Source organism: Lactuca sativa, chromosome 8, assembly GCF_002870075.4.
Source record: "Lactuca sativa cultivar Salinas chromosome 8, Lsat_Salinas_v11, whole genome shotgun sequence".
Classification (NCBI taxonomy): Eukaryota; Viridiplantae; Streptophyta; class Magnoliopsida; order Asterales; family Asteraceae; genus Lactuca; species Lactuca sativa.
This window is the reverse complement of record NC_056630.2, coordinates 211727448-211739587: the sequence shown is the minus strand read 5'-3', so window position 1 is coordinate 211739587 and position 12140 is coordinate 211727448.

Here is a 12140-nt window from a genome sequence, read left to right as displayed (position 1 = left end):
CATCTATCAAACAACTCTACTAGTGGGCCAGCATTAGTGCCTTAGACCCACTTCTACTAGAAGGTAACTCACCTCACATTGCTGAAGTCCTGAAGACAAAACTCTAGCTGACGGATGACAGGTTCCCGAACTGTCAATATCAAAACAACACCCAATTAATAATTAGGTTCCAACACAAAATTCATAAGTCCATGCTTGGGGTAAAAGACTGTTTTACCCCTATCTTAGCTTGACTCAACTCAAGGCCTAATCCAAACGTCCAAAAGTTAAACTATGAATCAAAGCCCAACATATGGCCCAATTTTCCAAATTGGGCCCAAACCTTGACATGGTCTTACTCTAAGGCCCAACCATTTAGTCCAGTCCAAACATTTGGCATTTCTAATGGCCCGATATCTCATAATCATAAAGGCCCATCTATGGCCCAATTTTCCAAATTAGGCCCAAACCCTCACGTTGGCGTTACCCTAAAGCCCATTAAATTATTATAGTCCATATGATTGTTCTTGGATGGCCTATTAATATCCCAATCACCAAAGCCCAAGAGAAAGGCCCAACTCAAAGCCCAAGTGAAATTAAATTTTTCACATAAAATGATGATTAGGGTTAAGTGTTTCTTTCTTAACCCATTAAGGACTTAATCCATTAAGTCCATCACTCTACTAGATAAGTCATATGGTGTGATTGGGTGTAATTCACAATTCCATTCCATTGGCCCAAAATGCGGGTCACGATAAGTCCAAACTAATATATCCAAAATTAGGGTTTTCTAAATCCAAATTAGGGTTTCCAACCCAATCATAGCCCAATAGGCCCAAAACTAAATCTTTAGATCCATTAGGGTTTCATTAGGCCTATTAGGGTTTCGTTAGTCGGGCACCACCCACAACCACCTCGGGTAGTGGTGGTCAATGGCGGCTTATGAAGGTGGCCACCACCTCATGGTGGTGGTTAGGGTTCTAGTCTAATCGAGTCCAAGCATCCCAAAAGTAATCCAAACACATGCAAAGCACACCACCACTCAACACGGCAGTCAGTGGCGACAGGAGGCGACAGCCACCGCCTCGCGGTGGTGGTTTGAGTTTTTCTTTGATTATTTCGTTACAGATTACAACATACAAAGCCAAATCCCAATAACACACACACTAAACTAAACACACATACACACAACCACCCTTATGGTGCCCAGTGGTGACATATGATGGCAGGAGGTGGAGACCGTCGTCTCACGGCGGTGGTAATTTATTTTCTTGATTTCCAGGCCGAGATACACCCACACAATGAACAAAACACCATGATACCCACACATACTTGCGACATGGAAGTTATAACACACGCTATAACGTCCCTCGGGGTAATGGACATTGACCAGAGCAACAAGAACGAGCCCTACGGGTAGCGGCGGTCATGACTGCAGCGCCACCCCGGTGCAATAGAGAAGAAGAGTTGAGATTTTGCTAATGGAAATAGCAGTAGCGGCAGAAAAGGGCCTCGTTTGGTCTTTGTTGACGGAAATGGAAGGAAACGACGTTGCTGTGAATGACAGTCGCGACAACGGCTGTGGCGGTGGCGCTCGACGGCAAAGCTGCGGGCAAAGGGTCGGTGGCTGATCTCGTCACTGTAGCGGCGGCGACTGGAGATGGTCAATATGAGGGTGGCTGCTGAAGAAAGCTGCTAGGGTTAGGGTTTAAGATGCAACGAGGGAGGGATAGCACGGGTTTAAACCCCGACTCCATTAAAACTTTATTCCCTTTATACAAAATTAGTCCCTGACCCACAAATTTGTTTCAAATCCACTCTCTAAATTACCATTTTGCCCCCATCCATCCAAACCCTTTTCAATTTAAGTCCCATACTTACCAAACGGCTCATCCTCTACAAATTCTTTTCAACTAAATTCCATATGTTACCATTCAGCCCCCTAAGCCTTCAAAATCTCTTCAAAATAAGTCCCAATAACTTACCAAGTAGTCCTTGCCTTCATAATTATTTATGAAACCAATCCGAAACTTACACTTTTAGCCCCCGACTTCTAAAATTATGACAGTTAACTCCTCGAGACCAGCCCTTGTTATATAATTATTTATTTTGGGGCTACTATGCATTTATTTATTTATTTATTTATAAATGGGGTGTTATCTCCCGTCTCTTGCGACCATGTCATGACGTGACGATGCTTCCCTCGTGTCATGACCCACCTAAAACTTATATTTTACTTAAAATATCATACTTCGAGTACCCATATATGACATATCTAGAGAGAGAAAGAGAGAGAAAAGAAAGAAAGAAAGAAAGAAAGAAAGAAAGAAAGAGAGAGAGAGAGAGAGAGAGAGAGAGGATTTTTATTAATCTTTCAAGAATAGTTATAATCATCACAAAAAATTACATCTCACTTGAGCACTCAAACAAAATAAATTTCTCTTGCTTATGAACTGCTCCAAAGGATATGCTCCTAACTTCATAATGATTACTCACTTAAAACATGTATGTGCTCATATACACTATGTATGCAAAATATTAATAGATATAGGAGTCACTATCTATATACATGTATAGGGACACCATGATTATGATGGGCCAGGCACATTTATATTTAGGCCCTTATTGCAATAAGTTAATCATATAATATCATGCAACTGTTTCTAGAATATTAAACCTTGAAGGATGTATATGGACACCTGCCAGGCGCCTAGACACATTAAAAACTCCTTAAACGCACCATACTAGTGTATTCTGAGTACATAGCGCATTACCAAGTTGAAGCGCGAACTTGAGTTGCTAGAGTGTATTCAGCATGCTAGAGCACATTCTCAAAGTCCACTAACACATTCTCCTTGAGTTATTTTTAGTAATAGAGATTTAGCACATTATCAAACCTAGAAGCATATTATCCACATTATGAGTGCATTCTCCAAAAGGAAAGAGTGCATTTTCTAAGTGTATGACTAGTTAGATAAATGCTCAGTCAGATTAAGGACCTGGAATTATTTTGCCAAGGGAGAATTATCCTACCAAGGGAGTATTCTCTTGATCAAGTGGAGCATTCTCTCACCAATGGATCATTCTCCCACTAAGGGAGCATTCTCTTAATCAAGGTTATCGTTCTCTTACCAAGAGGACATTCTCCCACCAGGGGAGCATTCTGTCTCCGACTATCAAGATCAAGTCTTTACACCCCAATCCAAAATTTGATAGTTCGTATAGCAAATTAAGTGATTAATATAGGTGCTTGTTTTAGCAAGATTTTTATTTGTCAGCTCTTTAATTAGAATGTTTGTACTCACAATTAGATTTTCCGAAGTATCAAAATTATATTTCTCTCTTGTGGATGTACAACATTGCATTGATGGTGGAGCCATGGTAAATCCTAATATTCTTTATGTGATCAATTTTATTTGGTGTTTAGTTTGATGAATTCACATGAACGTGAACGTTAATTACATGTATGATGTTAGTATTGCGTCTCTTTTATTGATGACCCTCTCACAAAGTTTGAGTATTCATTATGCAACAATAATATGAGTGAGACATTTGGAAAACCAAAGAATGGTTGGTGTTATATGAAAGTCAAAGTGTTAGATAGGGATATATAGAGTTACCTTATTAAAGCCTGAATTCTACTTGAAAGACTTGGAACATGCTATAAGGATTTTGGGGGTGGAGATTACTTGTGACGGTAAGTCATGAACTTTGAATTTAACTCCAAAAGATAACATAAAATGGCCCTATTTCAATTTTTAACATGGATAAGTTAAAATAATGTCAATATGGTCCATCCATGACTATACTTCCAACTGTCCACAAGTGACCAATCCTTGGCGAACCTTAGATTGTCCTTGACAGTTGTTTAATTATTTTAGTAAGATCCGGTTCTATTTCCTTTTTCCCTCTACATGCCCTAGGCATTTGGAAGATTTTAGAACGGTCGAATATTACAGCATATGCAATCAATCCTATACCCAAAGCGTGTGGGATACGATTTATAATGAAAAACTTGATACTTTACCAGGTTCTTGCTATAATATTGTCATAATATTTCTATTTGTCGTGTTCTCAAAATTTGAACTATGAAGGGGGATGCCGTAATCATAATCGAACTTTGAGAATCCAAATAATAAATATATCCTTGACTAAATTCAATTAAAATGTGTCGATCTAAGCTTTTAGATTGGAAATAAAGTATAACATTCTCTCCCTTAATTATAGCAAAAACAACTTTTCAACCCCTGCATGTAACAGCCCGAAATCTCAGGTATTGTTTAAATTATGTTTTTGGATGATTTAAGAGGGGAATCGGCGAGTTGGGGCCAAGACTCGCCGAGTAGGATCGCAGACTTGGTCGCGGGTCCGCGACTGGACTCGACGAGTCCAGATATGGACTCGGCGAGTCGACGCTGTTTAGCGGAAACCCTAACCGTTCAGGTTTGGGACGTATAAAAGGGGTCCATTGGCCGTCATTGTTCGTTTTAGCCTTCTGAGAAGAACCCTAAATCGATTAGTGCAGCAGGAGCAAGGATCTTAGGCCATTGTTGGTTATAGAAGAGTGGGTGTGCAAGGAAGAGGAAGGATTGGCTAAAAGAGCAGCAAGGGGTCACATTCTGAGGATTGGGAATAAAGAGAATACATCATCCAGGTAAGAATTCGTGTATGCTCTGCTATAATGATGTATTTATGAAATTAGGGTTTATAGAACCCATTTAGTGAATTGATGAAGTAATGCCTTGTTATCCCACGACTATAATCTTGTATTAGGACCTTTAGAGGTCCAGAAGGTCCCATGCATGTGTACTTCGGGACGAGACTTATCTCAGGAAGCAGTTACTCGTCTGCATGGCATGGACTCGCCGAGTTGTTCTTCAGACTCGGCGAGTAGCTTGAAGATTTACTGGGACTCGCCGAGTTGTTCATCAGACTCGGCGAGTGGAGTCGGGGTGGCCCCGCGATTCTTCCACGAGGACCTCGTCGAGTCAAGAGGGATACTCGACGAGTAGAAAGGGAATATTCAGGAATTTGTGAGGACGACTAGACTCGCCGAGTCGCCATGGTACTCGCCGAGTCCAGTCGAGTTGACCGTTGACCGTTGACCAGAGTTGACCTAAGTCTGACTTCCTAGGGATAGTCACACTTAGATGATATGAGTGCTAATGAGTTATGTAATGTTATAGGAGGGTTGTAGCTCGTTGGTTTGTGCACGAGTGATTTCAGGAGTTGCTAGTTTTCAGCATTTACGAGGTGAGTCTTCTCACTATACTGTACCCGGAAGGGTTTGACTGTGTGACCGGAAGGTCGGATATGTTATGTGATATGCATGCTATATGTGGTAAGTTAATTGTTATGTGTGTTATGTATGATATGTGGGCCGGAAGGCAATATGTTATGGGCCGGAAGGCGATTATGTTATGAGGACCGGAAGGTCAGGGCCTGGAAAGGCGTATGTGCGTAAGTGTATATTGGGGAACTCACTAAGCATTTATGCTTACAGTTGTTGTGCATGTATTTCAGGTACTAGCGAGGACCGTGGGAAGGCGCCGGCATGATCGATACACACTGGAGATGGTTTTATGATCTTGGGATTTTGAATATTTGTATTAACTGAATAATTAACTATTTATGTCTTGTTTAAAATGGAAACAATTATGTTTTTAAAATGAAAAATTTGTTTGAAAAATTTGAGCTGTTACAATTGGTATCAGAGCCTTGGTTTGAGGGATTCGGGTGCACCTTAGGGGGGTAACTGAACTCAAACCGAGGATTTGAGGAAACTTTTCAAATAAAGGCATAAACTTTTGTAAATGGTTTTGTGGTAAGCAAGAAAGAAGCAGTGTGTACGATCAGTCAGCGCCCGAACGGTAAAGATCCCCAAAATACCTTACAATATTATATAATATGAATTGTTATGCATGCTAGAAGACTAGGTATTCATGATAGGACTAGAGTGGCCTGATTTGTGATGCCTTAGTCTAGGGAAGTTGCCTATATGAGATGCTTTGCTAGTATGCGGGTAGATAGAGCGTATCAGAAGTAGAGTACTCACTATCCGGAGTTTGGGGAGGAGGACTTGGGATGAACATTGATGCGGTGTGGTCGGTAGTATTGGGCCCGTACTACCGAGGACACCGGGTCAGTGGGAGGCCCAAGTAAGAATCCCTGGATATCTGGGACTGAGTAGGGTTGCGTATCGAGTACGATTATACTCGATAGAATCTCTGATAGTTTTATGTTGTATTTCAGAGATATCATGGTTAGACCGCGTCACGGAGCAAGTACGAGCGGTGTGAGTGACGAGGATATCCGTCAGATGATCCACGAGGAGGTGGCGGCGGCGATCCGGGCTGAGATCCCGGAGATGTTTGGGTCTATCAAGACCACCCTGATGGAGACGTTCGACGAGCGGTACGCCGCATTGACTGAGGCTGCAACCGCTGCAGCTACCGCAGCTGTGGCCGCTGCTAGGCCACAGGGGGGTGATTCATTGCTGTTCCGAGAGTTCAGCAACACGAAGCCACCAGAGTTCGATGGGACGCAGGATCCGATTGCTGCGATGAGGTGGATCGCAGATATAGAGGGGTGCTTTTACACTTGTTCATGCCCGGAGCACCTGAGGGTGCGGTTCGCTTTGAACCAGCTCCGTCTGGGAGCAAAGGACTGGTGGAAGTTCGTGACGGCGAACTTCACTTTGGCAGAGACTGCGGCAGTGACATGGGAGGGGTTCACTACCATGTTCAGGGAGGAGTACGTTCCCCCGGTGGAGCGGGAACGATTGGTTCAGGAGTTCTTAACCCTCAAGCAGGGTACTGATTCGGTGGCGGCGATCACGCGGAAGTTCCATGAGAGGGCGATGTTTTGCCCCGAGCTGGTGGCCACAGAGCAGGCTCGGATGAGCCGGTACTTGGGTGTTCTGAGGAGGGAGATCCGGGAGTTTGTGTCAAACTCCACTTATCATACCTTTACTGAGCTTCAGGCGAATGCCAGGAAGCGTGAGATCGAGTTAGAGACTCAGGCCAGGGAGGAGGCCGAGTCTCAGCAGGCAGACCGGCGGCCGGCTCAGTCTCAGCCGGCAGCCAAGCGGATTAAGTCCGCCGATTCGAGGACGGGAGGTTCGAAGAACCGTACTTGCGTAAAGTGCGGCAAGGGTCACGATGGGGCGTGTCGAGCCGGTGCCTGCTACAAGTGCGGCAAGGAGGGGCACATTGCTAGGGAGTGCCCCAAGGGGTTTATGGTTTGCTTCCATTGCAACCAGACCGGCCATCGGAAGGCCGAGTGTCCGCAGCTTCGTCAGGGATCTGCACCTGTTGCCAGGACTACTGAGACTCGACCGGTGAAGGTCGAGGCCCCGAGGGCTCGTGGGAGAGCCTTTCAGCTGACTGCGGAGGAGGTCCGCGCTGCGCCCGATGTTGTGGCAGGTATGCTGTAATTCGTGTAACTATTTTAATGTCAATATGTTATGCTTATGTTATTATGCGCGTAGGTACTTTCCTTGTGAACTCTGTGCCTGCTTTAGTGTTATTTGACTCGGGTGCGAGTAGGTCCTTTGTGTCCTTAGCCTTTAGTCAGCAGATTGGCGTTAGTCGTGAGTCGTTGAGTCGACCTTTGAGAGTTTCTATAGCTGACGAGAAAGTGATTCGTGCTACGGAGGTTCTTCGGGGATGTGTACTAGAGATTTTCGGGGTCGAATTCCCGATTGATCTGATTCCTATTGCGATGGGGGATGTCTGTGTTATCGTGGGCATGGACTGGTTGAGCCGGTTCGGCGCTGTCATCGACTGCGAGCGTCAGTTGGTGACCATACGAGACCATAGTAGGGGAGTTCTTTCGGTGTACGGTGAGGGTACCCGTTCAGGATCAGCTTTTTGTTCGGCCGCTAGGGCGAGGCAGTGTCTACAGCAGGGCTGTAAGGGTTTTGTGGCGTATGTGACGGATACGCGGGAGGTTTCCGAGAGACCAAAGTCAATTGAGGAGGTCCCTGTGGTGCGTGAGTTTTCAGATGTTTTTCCCGAGGAACTGCCGGGAGTACCTCCTGTGAGGCAAGTAGAGTTTGGTATTGATCTGGTTCCGGGGGCCGCGCCTATCGCTAAAGTGCCCTATCGTCTTGCACCTCCAGAGATGCAAGAGTTGTCCTCGCAACTCCAGGAGTTGCTGGGAAAGGGATTCATTCGGCCGAGCAGCTCGCCATGGGGAGCACCCATTCTGTTCGTCAAGAAGAAGGATGGTTCACACCGGATGTGCATTGATTACCGGGAGTTGAACAAGCTAACGGTCAAGAACCGTTACCCGTTGCCTAGGATCGATGATTTATTCGATCAGTTGCAGGGAGCATCTTGGTTTTCCAAGATCGATCTAAGATCAGGATACCATCAGGTGAGGGTACGGGAAGAGGACGTTCAGAAGACAGCGTTTAGGACGCGATATGGGCATTATGAGTTTGTGGTGATGCCTTTTGGACTCACCAATGCCCCGGCTGTGTTCATGGATCTCATGAACAGGGTATGCAGGCCGATGTTGGACCGGTCAGTGATTGTATTTATCGACGACATTCTGGTGTATTCGAGATCTAGAGAGCAGCATGAGGAGCATTTGAGGGAGGTCCTTGAGGTATTGAGGTCGGAGAAGCTTTATGCAAAGTTCTCCAAATGTGACTTCTGGTTACGGGAGGTCCAGTTCCTAGGACATGTGGTTAATCAGAAAGGGGTATTGGTCGACCCGGCCAAGGTTGAGGCGGTGATGAGTTGGGAGGTGCCGAAGTCACCCTCTGAGATCAGGAGTTTCCTTGGGTTGGCAGGGTATTATCGGAGATTTATCAAGGATTTTTCCAAGATCGCAGTGCCACTCACCAGATTGACCCGGAAGGGTGTTGCATTCTCATGGGGGCCTGAGCAGCAGACCTCCTTTGAGACACTTCGCCAGAGATTGTGCGAAGCCCCGGTATTAGCTCTCCCTGAAGGGATGGAAGATTTCGTGGTATATTGCGACGCATCGATTTCGGGATTGGGTGCAGTATTGATGCAGAGGGGTCATGTGATAGCTTATGCGTTGAGGCAGCTGAAGCCTCATGAGACGCGATATCCCACGCATGATTTAGAGTTGGGGGCAGTAGTGTTCGCTCTCAAAATTTGGCGTCACTACTTGTATGGGGTTCGATGTACGATATACACGGACCATAAGAGTCTGAAGTATTTGATGGATCAACCCAACCTAAATATGCGTCAGAGGAGGTGGTTAGATGTGGTCAAGGATTATGATTGTGAGATCCTGTACCACCCAGGCAAGGCTAATGTGGTAGCCGATGCATTGAGCCGCAGGGCGGAGAGCACTCCATTGCGAGATGTATGTTTGAGACTGACTGTGATGACTCCAGTGTTGGACGCTATTCGTGGAGCCCAGGCAGAGGCTGTGCGACCAGAAATGCGGAAGAAAGAGCGGGTTGTGGGGTTAATCTCAGAGTTTGTCAAGGATAGTCGAGGCCTTATGACGTTTCAGGGTCGGATTTGGGTGCCGTTCGTGGGCGGTACGCGTATTACGTTGATGGAAGAGGCTCATAGATCTAAATTCTCGATCCATCCCGGTGCTACAAAGATGTATTTGGATTTAAGGAAGGAATATTGGTGGTCCTGTATGAAGAGGGACGTAGCATGGTTCGTTGAGAGGTGCTTGACCTGCCGTAGGGTTAAGGCCGAACACCAGAGACCGCATGGCAAGTTGCAGCCATTGGAGATCCCCGAGTGGAAGTGGGAACAGATCACTATGGATTTTATCACCAAATTGCCAAGGACTGCTAGGGGAGTTGACGCAATTTGGGTGATTGTGGATAGATTGACGAAGAGTGCTCACTTCCTTGCCATCAGTGAGAGTTCTTCAGCGGAAAAGCTGGCGGAGATATACGTGAAAGAGGTGGTGTCTAGGCACGGGGTGCCGATCTCGATTGTGTCAGACCGCGATGTGCGCTTCACTTCCAGGTTCTGGAAGAAATTCCATGAGGAGCTGGGTACTAAATTGCATTTTAGTACCGCATACCATCCCCAGACAGACGGTCAGAGCGAGCGGACGATTCAGACGCTGGAGGACATGCTCCGAGCGTGTGTGTTAGACTTCGGGGGTAGTTGGGATGCGTATTTACCGTTGGCGGAGTTCTCCTACAACAACAGCCACCATTCGAGCATTGGTATGCCGCCTTTCGAGCTGTTGTATGGTAGGCGGTGTCGGACTCCCATTTGCTGGGGAGAGGTGGGACAGAGAGTGATGGGCAGCACGGAGATCATACTCCAGACGACAGAACAGATTCAACAAGTGAGACAAAGATTATTGACTGCCCAGAGCCGACAGAAGAGTTATGCAGACAGGCGCCGATCCGAGCTTGAATTTCAGGTCGGCGACTTCGTTCTCCTGAAGGTCTCTCCTTGGAAAGGAGTGATTCAGTTCAGGAAGAGAGGCAAATTGGGGCCCCGGTATATTGGGCCATTTCGTGTGATTGCAAGGATAGGCCGGGTAGCCTATCGGTTGGAGTTGCCAGCGGAGTTAGGTCAGATCCATGACACTTTTCATGTGTCGCAGTTGAGAAAGTGCATAGCCGATGAGTCGGCAGTGGTTCCATTGGAGGATATTCAGGTGGATGCGAGCCTGAATTACGCGGAGAGACCAGTGGCGATCAGGGATCGGAAGATCAAGGTTCTGAGGAACAAGGAGGTACCCTTGGTGTTGGTTCAATGGCAACACCGTAAGGGATCGGAAATGACTTGGGAACCGGAACGCGAGATGCGGGGGCAGCATCCGGAACTATTTGCGGAGTGAGACTTCGAGGGCGAAGTCTAATCCAAGTGGGGGAGAGTTGTAACAGCCCGAAATCTCAGGTATTGTTTAAATTATGTTTTTGGATGATTTAAGAGGGGACTCGGCGAGTTGGGGCCAAGACTCGCCGAGTAGGATCGCAGACTTGGTCGCGGGTCCGCGACTGGACTCGACGAGTCCAGATATGGACTCGGCGAGTCGACGCTGTTTAGCGGAAACCCTAACCGTTCAGGTTTGGGACGTATAAAAGGGGTCCATTGGCCGTCATTGTTCGTTTTAGCCTTCTGAGAAGAACCCTAAATCGATTAGTGCAGCAGGAGCAAGGATCTTAGGCCATTGTTGGTTATAGAAGAGTGGGTGTGCAAGGAAGAGGAAGGATTGGCTAAAAGAGCAGCAAGGGGTCACATTCTGAGGATTGGGAATAAAGAGAATACATCATCCAGGTAAGAATTCGTGTATGCTCTGCTATAATGATGTATTTATGAAATTAGGGTTTATAGAACCCATTTAGTGAATTGATGAAGTAATGCCTTGTTATCCCACGACTATAATCTTGTATTAGGACCTTTAGAGGTCCAGAAGGTCCCATGCATGTGTACTTCGGGACGAGACTTATCTCAGGAAGCAGTTACTCGTCTGCATGGCATGGACTCGCCGAGTTGTTCTTCAGACTCGGCGAGTAGCTTGAAGATTTACTGGGACTCGCCGAGTTGTTCATCAGACTCGGCGAGTGGAGTCGGGGTGGCCCCGCGATTCTTCCACGAGGACCTCGTCGAGTCAAGAGGGATACTCGACGAGTAGAAAGGGAATATTCAGGAATTTGTGAGGACGACTAGACTCGCCGAGTCGCCATGGTACTCGCCGAGTCCAGTCGAGTTGACCGTTGACCGTTGACCAGAGTTGACCTAAGTCTGACTTCCTAGGGATAGTCACACTTAGATGATATGAGTGCTAATGAGTTATGTAATGTTATAGGAGGGTTGTAGCTCGTTGGTTTGTGCACGAGTGATTTCAGGAGTTGCTAGTTTTCAGCATTTACGAGGTGAGTCTTCTCACTATACTGTACCCGGAAGGGTTTGACTGTGTGACCGGAAGGTCGGATATGTTATGTGATATGCATGCTATATGTGGTAAGTTAATTGTTATGTGTGTTATGTATGATATGTGGGCCGGAAGGCAATATGTTATGGGCCGGAAGGCGATTATGTTATGAGGACCGGAAGGTCAGGGCCTGGAAAGGCGTATGTGCGTAAGTGTATATTGGGGAACTCACTAAGCATTTATGCTTACAGTTGTTGTGCATGTATTTCAGGTACTAGCGAGGACCGTGGGAAGGCGCCGGCATGATCGATACACAC